The sequence below is a fragment of the Falco cherrug genome, chromosome 9 (assembly GCF_023634085.1).
Source record: "Falco cherrug isolate bFalChe1 chromosome 9, bFalChe1.pri, whole genome shotgun sequence".
Taxonomy (NCBI): domain Eukaryota; kingdom Metazoa; phylum Chordata; class Aves; order Falconiformes; family Falconidae; genus Falco; species Falco cherrug.
In genome coordinates, this window is record NC_073705.1 from 18,480,810 (window position 1) to 18,500,684 (window position 19,875).

At 41.5% G+C, this 19,875-nt stretch overlaps 1 protein-coding gene across 8 annotated transcripts in view; it reads right to left on the reverse strand.

Moving 5' to 3' along the window:
- The window catches only part of USP54 (ubiquitin specific peptidase 54), a 102,431-nt gene that overhangs the window by 66,114 nt on the left and 16,442 nt on the right, over nt 1-19,875 (reverse strand). The window contains exon 1 of one of the 8 annotated variants that reach the window (XM_055720350.1): nt 12,886-13,003. The exons of 6 other annotated variants lie outside the window; for them this stretch is intronic. The gene's annotated coding sequence lies outside the window, so the exon portion shown is untranslated. Of the gene's footprint in view, nt 1-3,388; nt 3,729-12,885; nt 13,004-19,875 lie in introns of those variants that run through there. One more of the 8 variants, XM_027816718.2, reaches the window with a different exon arrangement.

Sequence of the window (19,875 nt, forward strand, 5' to 3'; positions counted from 1 at the left end):
ACCTTCCAGTTGCACAGCAGAGTGGCATGCCACACATTGGCCACACCTGCTCTTGCCAAATCCTGTTAGGACAAGACCTGCTGATATTGCTTCAGGCTCGTGTCTCTGAGCATTGTAATGCTGCACAATAGAAATTGTTTTCCCCAGAATTCCCTAGACAACATGCTGGTGACACAAAAAAAATTGCTGAAGGGACGTAACTCTTGCACTTAACAGGAGGAGGGTCTCGAGAAGATTAGCAACTTGGTACAGAAAAAGATGCAGATCCAGAACGCCAGCAAACCAATAAAAGGACAAAACCAAACACTGTGGTGTTTAAAAGTCCACCCCCTCAGAATAACCACCCTTCAAGGAACGATCACCTGACATCTAGGAAAGCAACATCTGTAAAAGCTATCCTTATCAAGAAGGGTTACCACACCAGGATGGTATTTTTAGTCACCTCACTACACCACAATAAATGCTTTGTTGAGAAATCGTGTACAAATTTTTCCTTCAATACTTGAAGAAAGCATTCACACTGTTACTATTATTACCCACTGCTTAGCCAGCATTACAACATGTAACACTTCTTCATACACACCTGTAAGGGAGACAGGAAAAAATATTCTATCCAGACTAAAAGTCTATGCACCCTTCCTCTGTGATTAAGAAAATAAATAATAGACATGCGTGTACACATGTGCAACCAAGTGGCTGACCTGGAAAAATCTTACATTTCTGCTGCACTGGGACTGAAGTCACTCCATTTGAAGCTAAACTGCTCTAAGCTTGAGCCAAAACGTGCTGTGTTAGATGTATTTTCTTTGCTAAACTAGAAGGAAGCTCTTCTAGCTTTTTAGCATTCTCATTTTTTCCCATCCCCCCAAGTTCTCCAATTCCAATACACCCTGGTGACCCAGGTACTCATCAATTAGGACAGTGAGAGTAATGCACATTCTCTTGTGGAATTGAGCACACAAGAAACTTGCAGACCTTTTGTGGAATTTCATACATATCAATACATCAGCTAAAGATACTATTATTATGATCCAAAACACCAGAACCTGAAAAGCCACAACTGAAAAATGGATGAAATGACATGGCTGCGACACACTACTAATTGGAAGAAGTAATCTTGTCTCGCAGCTTACATCCATGACAACTCCCAGGAGAAACAGCAACTGATTAACATCACTTGGCACTTGGTGGAGTCAAAAAACTGCTGTACTGCAAAACACAAATGCATTTGTCCCAGCTCTCTTCATTTTGCTTCTTGATCACTAGAAAATTATTTTTCTTGACTAAAACAATATAGATATGTTTTTATCTATTCCAAAGAGTATTATGAACATATTTTTTTCTAACACATTGCTTTGACTATATTCCACATTCCCCCTTCCCACAGTACATTAGTCTCCCTGTATTTGCTTTGAAGGGCCCTTGGGTCTAGCACAATATTGACTTTCCCACTTATAAGTGCATTATTAAATCCTGCCCCCAAAAGTTGATGGTGCCAGCCTTTACCAGCCATTTGTTACATTATAAAGCAAGTGCTTCTGTTTTCTCTCCCTCAGAGAAGATGGAAACATACCAAAAAACATCTACAAAACTATCTGGTTATCCTCCAAATCACTCCTTTCCTGCCAAGCACGGAGAAGCTCAGCGGCAAGGCAGCAGGTGTGCCAAAACCATTGTTCATCGTGACAGCCACCACAGTCTGCTTCCTTCACTCCTCTGGCTGCTTGACATGTTCCTCTGGCCTGAGATGGGGAACCCTCTAACCCGGAATCTGCCTGTTTGGGTTTTTAAGATACTCAAGACTCTGAGATTACCGCCCCAACCTATAGGTATAACTGCATTACAAATTAACAACTTCAGAAAACACACACACACCGTATGTCCAAGGCAATGCTTCACTGTCGAAGAATAGCAAGAGGTTTCTTGAACCACCAGTTTTTTGGGAGGGCGGGAAGGGGGAAAGCAAGCCTATTTTCTAACTCCCACTGAGTAAAATGTACTACAAGAAAGACCTATCATCTCAGAGAGGCAATGTCTGAGAGCAATCACGAACCCAAAATCTCACAGCCACCTCAGCAGGGAAGAGGGCACCCCCCTCTCTCCATCCCAGTGCTCTGGGACAGGTAGTTAACACCTCTGCTCCTTGGCTTACACCAAATTCAGCTCACAAAATTAGCCCCCCCTTTTTTTTTTTTTTCCAGGGGCGGGGCGGGGGGGAAGAGGGGAGGAGAGGGGCTTGCTTTATTTCCTACTGATTTAGTGATTTAGTCAACTCATCAAGAAGTTACAGCCAGGGCAAAGAGAGCAGGACTTCCTCTTCCAGGTGTGGAGCAGCTGAGCCCTGCCTCAGCAGACTGATCAATCTCTATGGCAGCCTAAAGCACACCAGGATTACAAAGAAGTTATTCCTTCAGAAAAATATGGAATGCCTTTGAAAAGGCATAATGTTTATTACACTGAATGATGAGCAGCCAAAATGATACACAGACTATTTCCCCCTCCCCAGTGACAGGCTCTAGGACTAGATTTATCATTTTGTGGAATTAAAACCTCTGCTTAGTATCACCAAATGTGTGAAAACAGTTTGTGATTTTTTTTCAAATCTACAAATTTAAACAAAGATGTACTTCATGCTGAGCTGAAGGAGCATGAAGTTTGGAATAGCAGTGGTAGACTTCCAAAATTCACAAGATAATTGCTATTTGTTTTGGAAACAAGACACTTCACAGAAGGCAGGGGATCAGGAAACCAGCCAAAGCAAGATGACTTTCACAAATCAACACATTAATATAATAGAAAAGCTCTACATATATTTAATACCTCATTTCATTACCAACTTTCTAACACAGAATTCAACAAGTAGAGGGAAGCAAAACTGCATCTACATCATCAAAAAAGCAGCCCCCAGAGCTTCTGACTAGGTAATAGTATTAGTTACAAAGTAACAAGGATGAAAAATGAACTGCCAATATTCCTTCCAGCTGTGACAAATGTTAAGGTGAGAAGAGATTCTGACTGGCTTCACCTTCAAATTTATCACGGATACTATTAGTCAGAACCAGCTACAGCATCGCGGACCAGAGCCAGCTTATGGCTTAGAAAGTGCCTTTCACACAGGTAGCAGAACATAAAACATACACATACTAAACACCATTAGACAGAAAGATTGTAATATTGAAAAGCGAACTAATAACAAAACTGAAGCAATACTCTTCTTTGCATCTTAGAAACAAAGGCACTCTACATTGGCCAGCAGTATTTTCTACCTTTCAGTACCATATATAGGAGAGAATTCCTGTGACAACTTGGGATTCAATAAAATAAATCAGTCATGTCACAGCGGTGGTGGCACCACATTAAAACTGATTTAAGAATCAGAAAGACCTACCTTCAGAAGCCACTTTCTATTTACTGCGTGAACTCCATACTGGTATTGCAACAAAAGCTGGAGCTCAGAGCGGGTTGAGAAAACTCTCAGAGGACTCGCTGCTGGAGTAACTGCTCTGAGTAATACTTGCATGGAAAAATTATTTAAGGGAGGAGGAAAGAGCTAGAACAGCGTGGGAGGGGACAACCTGCTGTTTCGAACAATAGGAAGCTGTTAAAACAAAAAAACAAGGGCCTCCCTCAGCACAGGAAAGCCTCGTTTGAAAAGTGTTGCCCCCGCTGCCACCTACCAGGCAGACAGTTCTGCCAACAGAGATAAGGCCAGAGGCCCAGCTTACCGACAGTTCCCTTCGGAAACAGAGCCAGGCAAGAGAGAGGAAGGTTTTCCAAACCCTTTTATAAAAAAGATCAGACTGGGGGAAGAGGGGGAGATAGGGCTGTAAGGGATGACTTCATTTTACAGCAACAGCCTGCTTGTGCAAGGCAGGGCTGCCCTTGCTGCAACGAGCAAACTGGCAAGGTTCCTGCAAACTGCTTAGTTAAACACGAAGGATGTTTTCTCATAGGAGGGGCTGATAACCAGGAGTGACATCTAGCCATTTAACAGAAAAAATGCAAAGGACTCAATAGATGTCTTCAGTTTTGATGCCTTGGTTTAGAGCCTTGAGGTTACAATGCAAATTTAAAAGCAGTTTTTCAAAAAAACAATTATTGCAGGACAATTCCTGGAACCATCCCCTGTGGTTCAAAGCCAGCGATACTGATCAGGGAAAAAAAGTTTGTTCAGAAAAACAGCTTCCTACCCTGAAAACCTCCCATAAACTCAGTTATTTAAGCTCAGAAGCAGCATTACTACATGATTATTCCCAGACTCTCTTACAGTACAGCTCCAGGACACTGGTGCCATCCACATTCAGCATCAATTTGTTCCTCTAACATGATCACATTCATAGCACAGACAGGCAGAGTTACTGTATATCCAAGACCAAAATAACTTTAAAGAAAACTTTATAGTTATGTTACAAAAATACAATGCACACCATTGTCTTTCTGTCCTAGCACAATATAGTGCTAACAAACAGAATCAGATTGAAATATAATAACACTTTGGACCATACAAGGGATTGAAGATACTATCCCCACCGGGACCATTTACCTAATGGAAACAATGCAAAAAGGAAGCAGTTGGAATACAATTAAATCGGTTTGCCTTAAGAACAATCCAGTCTTGCAGGATAGAAGGGGCTGAGCCAAGTTTTAACTATGTCTTTCCATAATTATAGAGTTTTGGTGGGACAAAAATAGGAGTTAAAACAAGAAAGAAAAAAAAATACAGCAAAGGCACAATACTCTAAGCAATGTTTTACCTCATGATGCTTCTACGTAAATGTAAATCTTAAAGAAAAAAGTTACACGTGCAAATTTAAAATAAAATAATTTTATAACATGTATTAATAGTGGCTTAATTGTCAACAAAAGCCCAGTACAACGTTCAGTAACCATGCTGGGTTCAAAACCTGCTCCACAGCTGTGCGTGGTTAGAACAGCATGTTAACTCTGTAGCACTCTTTTTTCAAACAGCTTGTTTCAAGGAAGCAGTTTGCAACACCAGCACAGACCTTTTCCAGGCAAAAACAATGTGCCAATCCTCATTTTTATCATATAGAAAGAGTGACCGAGCCTTTCGGGTGTCTCGCACCATTACTTGGATGTGCGGGTTTCTTTCCATATATCCATACAAGTCTTACCAAGAGTTAGCAAGCCCGTTTGTTCAGGTCACATTATGTCCAGGGCTCAATGACCTGAGGTTGGCAAGCACCCTTGCAGACAAAACACTTGTGTCTACCCTCCCTTCCTCCTCCTCACTCCAAAGGATGAAGCATTCGCCTTTCCTACTCAGACATGAAGACCACAGAGATGCTCCTGTGGCTCCACTGATCTCCTTGCTGAGGTGGTATGGGCCAATGCCCTCACAATGGCAGGTGCACGGAAATCAGTAATACCAACAGTTTTGTAATACTGATGTTTATAAACTCCTATTTGCTTCAGCCTCAGTTTCCATGATTTCAGAACTCTTCCTCAGCTTTTTGCTAGAACTCTTCACATGCCCACACATACCTGAGTACCTGCTAGAAGTATGGATCCAATCGCGACATTTTCAAATACCTGCTTTGACACTACTCCACACAGCTCCTCAGCACGTGGATAGAGGAGACTCACAGGTGCCTGTCTAAACAATATCCAGTTCTTCATACTTAAGTGCATGTAAAAAGCATGAAAATTATTTCTAGAAGCTCTCTTCAAAGCATGATCAATTCTGCTTCCATCACACCTGAAATTAAAACTTTTCAAAATCCTACAGCAGCAAAGGACAGGTAAGTGTTTTACTGCTAAAACAAATCCCTCTGCCTCAGACAAAGTAAGATTTCACTCCCCACTGGTGATGGTAAAACAGTTCAGAGAGCAAGTGGGGCACCATGCCCCTTTCTGGAAGGGGACATGTCCCAAGCCAAAGCACAACAGCACTGTTACGCTTACAAAAGACAGCTCTGCCAAACACACCAGCTAAGCATCTGACTCACTGCCACCAGACTAAGAAAGAATTCAGAGCAATTACCACATCCCTGCACAGAACAGGAAGAAAGAAGAAAAGTGTTTCTACTCTTCTAACATTTCACCTAAATCAGGACAGCACAGCAACCCTCAAACAGCTCTGGTCAAGCACTGCAGCCCCTAGGGCTGCTAGGACCTGACAGCAATGCTAGCAATTATACAGCCATCCACATAGCTGCCTCCGACTGAAACAAGGCAGGAAAACTAGGCAAGATAAAGCAGCAGAAACAAGCCTGGAATCTCTCTCTCCCTTCCTTGTTTTTCTGCTTTGGTTCAGAGATCAGCAATCTGAAAAGCAAATGTATTTGCAAGACAACCCTATCTATTAGAAGCATGTATGCCTACAGCATATGTTCATGTTTGGCCAGATAAAGAGAGATTGTCTAAGAAAATGACAAAAGAATAAGTTAAAAATTTTTTTTAAGAAAAAGGTATACGTGACAGAGAGCTGCAATAACCACTCTTTCCACACTGAAAACAGTTCTTTTCCCAATGTCTGCAGAGTCATATGATTTCAGCTTCCTTCTGCTGTCGCAGATCATGTAGCTTCCTAACCAGCAAAGGCTATGCTAGCCCTTCCCCTCACCTTCGAATAAATTTCCACCACAGCACTCCCACTCACAGAACTGTAAATGTCAGCACATTTAGTATAGTCTAAACACCATAAATTGGTCTACATGGAGAAGTTTGCCAGGAATAAGAGCTACATGGTAAAAGATGCAATTTCTCGACCACCTTCAACAAAGAAGGGGGCTGCAGAAATTCCTACCCACCTTTCACAGATCACTTGTTCTCATCTGATGCTCTGTTCTGCAGATGGCAGTCTGTACAGGACCACATCACAAACAGCATCATGAAAACTATCAGAGTTAAAAATAACTAGAAAATAAATTATGAAGGGTGCTAATGTTGTAACTTCAGTTATTCAGAATACAGAGAAGTCTGCATCAAGAAGTTTTAACTGGCACAACACAGACCAGCATGCTACAAGGGGTACACAGGAGCCAAGAAATTGTAGTTAGAGCAGTTTCTTCTACAGGTTTTGCCACCAAAGCCAAGATACCATGTAGATGTGCTACGTCTTTGCACAGGTAACAATACAGCTATGCCAACCTGACAGTTGCTACCAGGGTGGATCTGCTCATCATCACATGCCCCTTCTGCTCCCTTTATGCTAACAATGGGCAATCTGCAAAACGAGCTAGTATAGGGCGGTAAGTCAGCAAAAACCAACTCTACCAAGGGAAATAAAAATAACAGGGTTTTTTCATCAGCTAGCTCACTCAGGATTCAGAAAAACAGTCCTGGTGAGCAATGCCTCCTGATAGCGAGGTTACATTCTCCCACCCAGATAACAAAGCAGACCCTTCATCTGCAGTCAGGCGCCTGTGTGGCACTGGGTAACACGGACTGACTAAAGGTGTGGTTTCATTTAACTGTGGGAAACACCAGACCTGTGTCAGTCTGTTTACTTTCCCTAGCCTCTCACTCCCACTGCTTCCGAGTATTGCACTCAGCTGCAAGCCAGTTGCATGAGCCACTTCAACCGAGAGCAGACACGCAAAACGGCCAAGCAAGAAGAGAGCAGGAGCACCCAGCCAAGACCCACCAACCCACCCAGCCCTTTTCCTGAAGCAGCCACAGTGAAGCTGCATCAAGTTAACATCCAGCTGCACTCCAGGACAGACCCTTCAAAACAATTGCTGCAAATTAAACTCCCTGGTTAATCTTTTCTAGCATCTTTGTTTAATTAAGTGCATTCTTCTAGGACAGTGGCTTTTAATTTACAATATGCGTTCCCCGCACTTTTAAGAAGTCTGAAAACAGATGTTTGCCCCCTTCACCGAAAAATTCTGAGATCAAAAAAGTTAATTCTGTGGAGTGGATACAAAGCAGTGACCATCCATGACTTCTTTTTGGGGGGGGGGGGCAGGACAGTGGAGAGGGTGGGCTGAGGAAGAGAAGCTCATGTTCCCACATCAGCAGCACATTTTTCAAGAGGAAGGAAAAAAGCCAAGCAAAAAAAAATAAATATCTAACAACAGTCCAACAAACTTCAGGGCAACGTGTTCAAACATATTAGGCAAACATGTATGCTGTATTTGGCTGACCTTCTCCACATGGCAAGACAACTGTTCAAATACTATTTAGGGCAGGGGAAAAGCATAGCAAAATCTTGATTTTACTTTGTCAACACAGCTTTCTTTGGTAGAGTGGACACAGCCTTAAAGCCAAAGAGACCCATACAAAGAAAACCAATCAAAATCAATACCGCTTTCTCCCTTACCATCCGAGCTATTCTTTTACTAAAATCAAGTGACCTAGAGCTATTCAAGTAGCTTGTAAATTACAAGATGAGCAAAAAGCTTTTCTTGCCATTTTGCAATATTCCTAAAGAATAACCAAACATACCATTGTTTTGGTAGTTATCAACAGAGGATCAGAAATACTTTTCAAGACTATTCAGAGACTAGCTAATCATTGAATCACAGAATGGGTTGGGTTGGAAGGGACCTTAAAGATCATCTAGTTCCAACCCCCATTTCAATGTGACACCAGAGTTTTTGTGCCCTCCACTGCCCTTCCGTCTCCCAACTGCTCATTCTCATCCTTGTGCAACCCCTTCCAATATGGCAACACAAACACTCGTGTGGCCACAGAGACAACCTGGTCAGGGTAAACTGTGATCAGGTGGCAAGACAGGCCAGGGTAGTTTGAAGTCAGATCTGTTCCTCAATGTTCCCTACATGGCTCCACGGGTATTGTTTTGTGTGGGGTGGCTGTGGGTGGCAGTACCATTAAAATTATTTGAGAAGTCGTGGCCTGCAGTCTAAGCTAAAATCTACGCTAGCTTTTAATATAAGCTTAGGAGCAGAGCAGTTAAGTGGAAAGCATTCCTTAGTATATAAAGGCCAGCCCTTAGCTGAATTAGTTCCATTTCCCAACCTTATAGTTTGACAAAAGGGTCTTGCCTATTTACAACTTTAAGAGTAAAAACAGTTTGTATATACAGTTTGTATACACACTCAATATACACACTTAACTGAAAAAGCTGTCTTCTTTCTTATGTGTATGTACTACGAGGCAGAGTGCTCCTCACCGAAACCAGTCTTCCTTTTGGCAGATGACTCAAAACAAACAAAAAAAAGAAACACTGGAAGAAAAACAAAGCATTAGTAACCCAAGCACATCATTATGAACCTATCCTGCTAGCAGTTCAACTTTCTACATCTAGGAACAATAACGCAGTGCTTTGAACTAGTTTTACCTGTGGCACTGGGAGGTCTGGGAGTCTACAAAACAACCAGGGTTTAAAGGTTACCAAACACAAGGAGGAACCAAAATATCACTCTTTACCAAGGAAGTACCCCCACAAATACCACAAACAACTGCATTTCTTGTTCCTACTACACTCCTAAAACCAAAATGAAACCAATAAAAGCAACTCTGCTGCAGGCTTACTCCCAGTGACTGTGAACCACAGTGTGCTGCATTTAATCCATCCTGCTTTTTGTGACTTCCACCTCAGTATGTGGACCAAAGCCAAAATAATGTTTTGTAAACATCCTATCAAAAACAGACAGTAAAAGGTCTTCTTCACTACAAGTAAGACACCAGGTTACAGATGCCTGCTAATCAAACAATGCACTAAATTAAATTCCTTGGTCAAAGCCAAGCACATTATTTGAATGAGCGTGATGTCATGCTGCATCCAAAGCCACAGACAGCTCTCCTATCACGCATGTAGATGGGGCAGATCCACACACTGGTTTATGCCCTAAAAGGCACAGCACAAAATTTATTTCCCTGTAGGACAAGGAATTTCCTGCAGTTTAAATATGACCCTGAGACATTCAGGAATTAATTTACAGTTTTAGTAAGTTAGGAATCAGAAAAACAACTTTCCTATGTAAAGCACACATGTGGCATTGGACTAGTGTAACTGAAGTGACGAATCCATATCCACTTTTCCCAAGCGTCACCAAGAATATACATAATTTTGTGACCCTAAATTATGGCACCCAACTTGTAAACCTTGATACATCAGGATCTTAGCAATGCTGTGGTCCTTGACAAAAAAGCTCACAATGAAATCCTGAGAAACATATGCAAGTTTGCTTCATCTGCCTGCATCAATAAAACCAGTGCTCTTCAGGCTCTTCTCTGACATAAAAAAAGGAGTTGACAGGTTGGAGGTGAAAGATTCACTTTGGAAACTAACTCACAAAAGTGTGAAACCAAAATGAAAGTAAGCTCACAAGAAAGTTCTCCCTACCTACCATATTCATTTGTCCCCTTTGACACTCCAGTTCCTCTGCTTTACTAGTTTACCTTTGTATCACTTAATTTACAACAGAAGAAGCAAGATCACAAAGCCACAGTTATAGAGAAGTTAATTAAACTCATAACATTATCTTACACTATTTTAAACTTCCTGCACTAATTATTTTCCATTGTGTCTTATTTTTAGTGTTTGTCCTATGACTGAACCTTGGATGATTTAGATGCAGTCAGGATGTATAGCACAGAACTCCCAAGAGCATTTAAATCCATACTACAATACTAAAGAGGTGAAAACAAAGGTCAGTGACACAGATGATTCCAGGAATCACCGCAATCATGGAGGGAGGGGGCAAAACCCAACAGTATTTCAGTGTTTCAAAATAAATTTTAATTTGCCATTCACAAAAGTAAATCCTCTGTAAAAATCTGCCATCAGAATGAAGAAGGGAAGTAACAGCATCTCTTAAGTCATCTTCCTTTCCACCTTGAAATGCCTTCTAATCATCTCATTAGAAAAGATGCTATTTCTTCAAACTGCATGCACCTACAAAAGCTATTGCAGGTGCTTAAAATCCAGTGGCTTCTTCAATAGTATGTACAGACATTATGAGGGTTATTGTTTGTTTCACAGCCAGTGAAATGGAATTGACTTAAGATGCTTAAGTATCAGCAAGGAAGGTAAGAAATTGCTGATGACTTCCAAAGGAAACAATGAGCCACGCGCCAAAAAAAAAAAAAAAAAAAAAAAAATCTACGCAAAGTCCCATCCATGACAGTAATAGGTGCTGTCATGAAAAAATATACTTAGCAGTTAAAGAGATTTTCAGGTAGAAATGTAATTGACCAGATTTTACCCTGTAGCTTAGTCCTGCTACACCATGGATTACTTGTTCACCTTAGCCTGGCATCCTACAGCTGCAGCATGCCTTTGGACTACATGTCGGCTTCTGACAGAATACTGGTACTCTCTGCGTAAGTATGCAAAAAAATAGTACTAACTAAACGCTGTAGTAATGTGACACTCACTCTCTGGTTCCTCTCCCCCAGGTGTGAGGCATACACAAAGCACGTATATATATTAATATACCTAAATATAAAGACTCCATTGGTCTTAACCATCCTAGATTAACACGCTTCACCCCTTTAAAAAGCCCACTGTAAATACAAGTCAACTAGCTCGATGCATATTCCAGGACAAAAGCCATTGCAGCCCATCTATCCACACAAGATGCCCACTACAACAACTAATACAGAATACCAAGTAACGTATGAACATCAGCAGCTAAATTTAGAGCAGAAAAACATCATCCATTGCATACTGATTAGACTGAAACACTACCAAGGCAATAGATAAAAGAAACCTGCAGAAAGATGGATTCATAGGTGAGCATTCAAAACTAAAAATAGCACAGATTAGAACAAATACATATGGACATACATAAAAGTACTTTTCTTTATTTTAATGAGGAGTTACTCCAGAATCCTGCTCTGTAGATTTAGAGACTAAACCTGCTTTGGAATCTAGTGCAGAAATTAGATGTGGTAGAGACAGGCCTTTCCAATTCAAGCCTTCAAAGGAAAGTCTTAGCCTTCATTTTTAGCATAAGAATACCAAAGAGACCTTCCTCTACTCAAGAGTCAAGGCTGATAAAGCCTTGCTTTACTTTGTCACATCCTTCTGCCACACAGAAAATGAGAGGTGCCCTCCTGTCAACTTCATCTTCATGTGACAATTCCCTTGAACAGGAAATTTTTTCCCCACTATTTATTTCTGCCAATTTTAACCTACCTTGTGAAAAGTGAACCCATTAGGCCAGAAATTAGAACTGCAAATATTAAACTCTGTTTATCATGGAGATAGAATGAATGTTCAAAGAAAGGTTTATCTCTTCTACCCTTACTATAAAAAAGAAAAAAAAAAAAAAAGATCACAGACCAAAACCCACAACCACAGCCATAACCAATGCTTTGCCTTTCATCAGAATTAGCAAATGCAACTCCTGTGCACATGAAGATTTAAGTGCTGTAGATTCCATATGGTCTTGCACATTCCCCCACAACTGGCAAAGGGCATAGTCATTACTCTTCTCCATACAGACGGGCTATAATCTTCCCACTGGCAAGTAGGGAGAGCAGCTGTAAGACACCTTCCTCTACTCCAAACTCCAGCGTTTTTAACTACCTTGATTTACCAAAGCAGCACGAGTTAAATTTAACATAGCACCTTCCACCAAGGACAGTAGGTACTCAGCACAATCCATCACCACGAGACACAGAGACAGCTAAGGCAGTATCTGGTGCTCATTTACTATCTCAGCAACAGTTTAGACAAGTAAATACAATTGAAGTGTATAGCTTTTTTTGTATAGGCGTACATAACACTAACAATTATGTTTGCGAATAATGAAACACCCGGCACTCAGCAAATTTTCCCAGCCTGGCTTGCTGCAGAAAACCCTTCCTCTGCTTACCAGCAGCCAGCACACCACAAAGCCACCGACACCTGCTGCAGCGGACCCGCATGGCGAAGCCGTGCCCCCGCCCCGTCCCGGGAGCCGGCCGCGCTCAGCCCGCCTGGCCCAGGTGTCCCAGCACACTCACCGGCCGGCCCGGGGACCCGCCGCCGCCCCGTCCCGCGGCGCTCCCGTCCCGTCCCGTCCCGTCGCGCGGCGCGGGCAGCGCGGGAGCCAGCGCCCCGCCCCGTGGCGGTGACGTCACCGCTCCCGCCGCGCACCTGATCCCCGGGCAGGTCGGGCCTTAAAGGGGCAGCGGCGGGGCCGCCCGGCCAGGCCGCAGCGGCGAAGATCCCGCGCTCAGGTAACGCGCAGAGCCCCGCTGCTTCCCCCGCGTGCGGAGCCTGGGGGCACCGGGCCGTGGCCGCGCTGCCCGAGGCCTTTCGAGGCCTCCCCTCCACCTGTGTGGGAAACGCCAAGGGCCCTTCGGCCCCGTTCCGCCCGCGGCACCGGGGCTTCCCGCGCCGGGGCCCTCTCGGGGCTGCTGCCTCCTCTGTAAATAATTCGGGAAAGCAATCCGCTCTCCTGGTAGATGTATTTATCTTTTCCCCTTGTTTCCCCAGCGCTTCTCAAGACCCGGTGACAGCCACCGCGGGAGGTGCCTCATTGGCACACCAGCCACCCATGGATGTCAAGAGCAGCGGTTCCTGAGCCCCCAAAGGCCACAGCTCCCCTCTTTTACCCCCAAAACGCAGTGCCAGTTTGCCCACCAGTGAAGGAAGGCTTGCCCGCTCGCAGGGGCACTCAACCAGCTAGAGAACAAGAACTACTTTTGTGCCAGATACTGTATTTCTGTCTGGAGAAAACAACCGAGTTAACACAGCACGAAACTGGTAACTGCTTAGTTTGTACCCGCAGCACCTGGCAAATGAGACACACTCGTAACTGGGACAGATCGGTTATTGCAGTCCTCTTACCTACTCAAAATCAATTGTCCCCTTACCCTGCTCAGCAATCCTCTCTACCAAGGAAATGTTCTCGACGACGAGAGACCTTTAAATCAGTCTGCATCGCTTCCACTTAGCTGGGCAGTGAACATTAAACGTGGAAGAGAGAAGAATCAAATGGAAGATACAAACACTAAAATTGCCTATCCAAGAAGCACATCTGAACAGAAACACAGTTGTTACATACTATGTCATCCTTCCTATTTATATCTAATCCATATAGAAAACGCTGTACTGCCATACACCCAGTCATGAAAACACATCAGCCTCACTCAAACCTCGAGGGGGCTGCTGGCAATTCTCAAGCTGCAGCCATGCAGGCACTTTCTTCTTTCTTTCACTGCTATTAGCATAAAGCCACCAGTCCAGACCAACAACTGGGACCAATTGCCATGTCCTACAACTTTTCAGGACGACTTCATACAAATCGATTAATCACTGTCTGCTCCAATTCCCCATCTGCAAAACATCAGCAAGTGATACTTTCCCAATTCTCATTGATGCTTTCAGTGATAGTTCTTACTTCTAGATACCAAAGACAAAATCAGAGGAAAGCATCACTCATTGTCCAACTAATATCATAAAGGTTTTACTTAACCTTCTACAGATATTGCCAAACAATTATCTGATCCTGGAAAAGCCCCCCCTTTTTTTTTGTTTCTCTGCATAGGTTCCACTATCAATTACACCAGCACTCATCAAAAACAGTGCTGGCCTTCAGAAGTGCAGCATTCAATGCAGAAGACAACAAGACAGCATTTTGGTTTGCATATGGGAACAAGCTGAGTTATGCTTTAACACAATATGCCTCATACACAAAATTTTGCTTCTTGCTTTGGTAACAAGGAAGATACAATAAAAGATATATTTATTAAAATAGCCAAATTGCATTCAACTCCCATTTTCCCCTACAGAAATTATTCCTTTTTTTCCCCCCTGATATTTTTAGGCGTTCACATGTCTGAAAATATTTACTCCATGTTTAGACCCTTTTTTTTTTTCCTCATTTTCTTGGGAATTTGTAAGATCTGTGTTTCTGCTTTACTAAGGTTAGTTACCTAAGATTACTAAATAATCAGGACTATCTTTCAGAAAATGGTGAATGTGATATGACATGTTTTCTAAAATATAATTTCACATTCATACTAAACTCAAAACTATATGTGGACAGAAATTATATGATATTCTTTTATTTAAACTATTTTTTTTTTAAAAAAGGGGGGGTGAGTAGTCTGAATTACGTTGATATTGATGGCAAGCCCCAATGATAAATACTTTTAGAAGTAGGGGATCTCATCCTCTGAGCTCTCAAGGCTTTTACTCAAACATTAAAATATAAAATTTCTTGCTTTTTCATCTTTCATTCTAAGCTGAGAAACAGTGTGGAACAAGCAAAACATTTATATATGTACTGTAATTTTAAAACCCCACTTAGAGTCAAAGCTAGATTGTCAGTTCATTAGTGCTAGTTTCAATTCAGCATCTCATTTGCTAAAATTTTAGCAGCAAACAAGCAGTGGGATTTTATTTTAAAAGTATATTTAGAACACATTATTTTAATTATTGATAGTATTAAATGTGGAATTTAAATGCACTCAAATCCACTCTTCCCTCAATAAAAATAATTCTAATCACTTTAAAATGTCACATTAAAAAAAAAAATCCCTCAGTTGATTGTTATCCATCCTGTTTGGTGCCCTTTTGATCACTGAGCTCCTACCCTTAGAGAAATGGCTATGGAACTTCAGTTGGATCCTGGAAGTTGGCTCTTCACAGCTGATAGACTGACTATTGTCTGTAGCATGTTGCAGCACTCTTGCTTATCCAGACTATTGTGTTGCCTTCCTGTTGCCTTCCCCTAGAACCAACTATTAAATTAAACCAACATATTTACACATATTACCATCCAACACAGCTATCGCCTGACAACTTCGAATACTCAACACTTAAAAGTTACAGCTCAGTTATGTTTTACACAGTGAAATCACAACAAAATCACTTCTAAGCCTTATTTAAGTAAAGACCAATGGATTTTCCTTCCCAATCTCAGTAGCCCAAATAAATTTGGTGTCTTTAAGGGTTAAGAGCACTTAGCTACTAAGTTTCTAACATAAGACTAACTTAATTTACTTCTATTGCAAGGAGACAGTTCAAACTCCACTTTACAGTGAAAGTGGGTATATCTAATCTCATAGTCCGTGTTTAAAACCCTGCATTGAAATACTGCTGAAGAGTAACAGAGTAGTATAGTTTAGCATGATGGTCTGTGCTCACGAAAGCTGAAAGGACTAGAAGGACTGACCAACTTGGTAGCTTTTATATTGCTCATCAGTCACCTATGATATTTTCAAACAACAATGATCTTATAATAAAGATGAGCCGCATCCCATTTCAGAAGTGCATCAGCACCCAGTGCCCTGCTAAGCAGAAACCCTCCTCCCCTTCCTTCAGAACTGAAACTCACTACTCAAACTTTAGACTTTGAGACATCACTAAATTGCAAGTTTGGACTATAATTCTGCTAACAGAGCCTTCACAACACCACACTTTAACTTAATGCTTATAATTAAAGCTTCTATTATGCATCTTGATGTTGTAATTCTACAAAGAGACAGACAAATACTAGGTACTTTAAAAGGACATCAAACAGCCTAATCCAGCATTCCACAGTGAGAGGCGTCCTTCCTTTTCTGAATAAAGTAAGGCAAAAGTAACTTTTGTTGGTCAAGAGTAAGTTATTTATCATCTTCATTAAGTCAAGCACAGAAGGTGCAACATGATGTACTATAAACAGTAAGACAGGTGGCCGTGCTTTTTCAGTAAATTTTCAAGTCCAGCCACACAAGGTAGAAGTCCATTTCCATGAAAAACTGATTTATTTAATGCATCCACATTTGAGCTCTTTAAGAAAAAGCTGTGAGTTTTCTGATCCATCTATGTTTTTCAAAAACAAAAGGTCAGATACAACATGAAATTACCCACTGATCAACAACCCTCTGCTGCTGTAAATTTCATTGCTACCCAGCCACTCTATTGGGGACAAGCAGCTCTATTGCCCTAACCTGGAGGGCTGGCATGAGCTCAGCACACACGGCTCGGCAGCATCGCAGCACTCCCAAACCCCAGGCATTCTCAGCTAGATCATTTCAGCCGCACCAAATGCTGGTTTTGCTTTGTATACCCAGAAGCATCAGTACTGCTTAGAGCTGGTTGATGAGGTTGCAACATCTTGTAACTTCTATACCACGGTATGTCTTTATTATACATTCCTCCTACATAGTAGTCTCATCCTTCCAATTCCAGTGGCACATGTTACTGGCATTGTCTCAGAGAATTAGCATTTTTGGCCTATTTTTCAAAGATTATTTTACCACCAATTATTCATGGGCAATAAACTGTTACATCGCATTCCACAACAGTTAAGGGTCCTCTCTATTTATTCCAAGTATCTGTATCACCTGCTAGATTCATACATCTAGCTCTAAATTTTCAAATTAAAAGCACCATTTCTGGCTCTCATGATTAAAAAGAATACCATTTAAATATGACCAGAGCCTGAACAAGCACAAACCTGTGAGTTCTCCCACATGTATTAGTCTGGAAATCTGAAAGCTAATGATCAATATTTAAATAATCTATGTCAGCAATAACTCCCCTTGCAGATAATATGAACATGCCCATCCCGCTAGGAAAGCAAGGTACATTATGCAGGAAAAAAAGAAGAGTTTACAGCATTTAGCCCAAAGTCACTGTGGGGGGGAGAAGCAAAACAGTAGGATAAGAGCAACCAGTGATCTAGCAGAAGAGAGAAGAGTTCAGATCATCCCCTCATATCCAAACCAATAACCAACGTATCTTTCAAATCACCCTGATCCTTTCCGTGATATGCAAAAACCCCTCCACCTCTTAAAAGCTCCACAATGCTTCCCTGCAGGATATGTTGGACCCCTAACATTTCCATATCTGACATCTGCCCTGTGTTTAAAGGCTGCTCACCACCTCTTGTCCAGCTGTCAGAGCTTCTAGTTTCCCTGATATAAACATCTCAAAAGGGCAAAGTAATAAAGACAGAAAAGAAGAAGAAAAAGAAAAAGTAAATTGGAAGCAGCTCACAGTAAGTTATTAGAAAGAAGAAATACTGAAATGATGGAATTTCCTTCACATTTACTTAAACAAAAAGCCCCATTAAAAAGTGCTTGAAGCTGCAACAAATTCCACTCTTGGGCGCAGAATTCAGGTTTGGCTGGCTATGCTGTACACAGCCTGTTGGCTCTGACTCATGAAAACACTTATTTCTCTTTGAGAAAATAGAAACTAAAATTGCTAAGCAAAGTAATTTCCAACTGCAATGATTAAAGACGTGTGTTCTAGGGTATTATGACAATGCAAATAGACATTTGAAGTATACTAACAACACATGTTACAGCCTCAGGTAACTGAGGCTTGCACTCATTTCTCAGTGGAGAAATACACAATGAAAATTGGGAAAGATTTTATAAACAAAACTATTACCAACACTACAGTCCTTGTTTTCTTAAGCTAATAACATGTTGAATCCCCAAAGTGCTGGACTGACAACTGAAGTAATTATGAAAATGAGAAAGAAATAAAAGTTGACTACTGACAGGCTTGTCAATGGGAAAAGCAAGCTGAAAATCTTGTACAGCATACCTAGTACTTATGTAGTGAGGTACCAACAAAAACCAGAGGAAGGCTACTGAGTTGGAGGACATTAGATGTGGCAGGACTGGCAATATAGAGGCTGTCTGCATCTGCATTTCATCTAGTGGATACTGTCTCAGGGTTTAGTGTCTCCAGGTACAAACTGGTCATTTTTTAATCAGTAACATTCCAAAAAGTCTGTATGTACTGTTCATCAGTCTTAAAATAACGTCATCATTCAAAACACAGCTAAATGGAGAAAATGCCTAATGAAAAACAACAGTCAGTTATCTCACGAAGTGGTCCAAGACCTACTCTGCATTTCTTGCAGCAATTTAAGATCAATTGTCTTGGCCCTGCCTCTCATGGACTGGCCTTACACTGCAACTTCCTACCCTCTTGAAACAGCCTACTATATACACACATATAAAAAAAGTATGCCTTCCAGTTCTCCTTCTGGGGCTTGCACGCTCAACTCTCTCCCCAGTTCAAATCATTTCAGTCTTTCCTATCAGGCCCCATTTTCTCGACCTCAAATGATTTGATTACTCTTCTCCCAGCCTCTCTTCAGCCAAGCTGTATCTTCCTGGGGCATTTGCCCTAACCAGATGCAGCACTTCAACTGAAGATTTACATGTAGATAAAAAAAAAAGATTGCTCTGTATGTTTTACAGCCTACACCTGCATTTTCATCTCTCCTGATATAACATTTGCCCTTCTACAAGGATTCTGGAGAATTTTCACCTAATTACTTGTTTCCCTACCCTGTATTAGTGTATTTTATGATTTCTGTTAAGTGCAGAACTTAAATCTGTCCCTATTTATGCCCTAAGATTTTCTCAATTTTCTCAAAATAATTTTGCGCTCTTAAACTTGTGTCCTATGTATACGCATTCCCTCCAAGTTTTGGGGTCATTTTTAGTGAATCAATTTTGTAAACACACTCTCTATTCTATCATCAAGGTCATTAACGAAAAGACTGAAGTGAAGCAGAACGAGTACAGACCCAACAGACCGTGGCAAACCCACATTCAATACTACCATTTCATTTTGACAGACAATCATTAATAACCACTCACTAAGCACAGTCATCCAATGATTCTTGCTCCTACTCTACAACAGTTTCTTTCAGGCCACATTTCTTCACTTGTTTGTAAGATTACTGCATAAAACCAGTGCCTAAGAACCCACTAACATGAAGATACTAACATTCACACTCTTGTCAGTTCATGGGCCTTATTGTCATGTTACAGAAGAAAAATAAACTGGCATGACTATTTACTCTTCCTAAATTAGTAGTGGTTGTGACTCATCTTCTTGTTGCCTCCCAGAGGCTTATAGTCTGTGCAGTAATTTGTTCAAAATTTGGAAGATGAGAGAAATGGTCTGCCATTTCCTGGCTCTTTCTCCCCACTTCTTTTATTTTCAAGTCTTCTAGTACCTCAAATAGCAGCTAGTGGTACTGACAT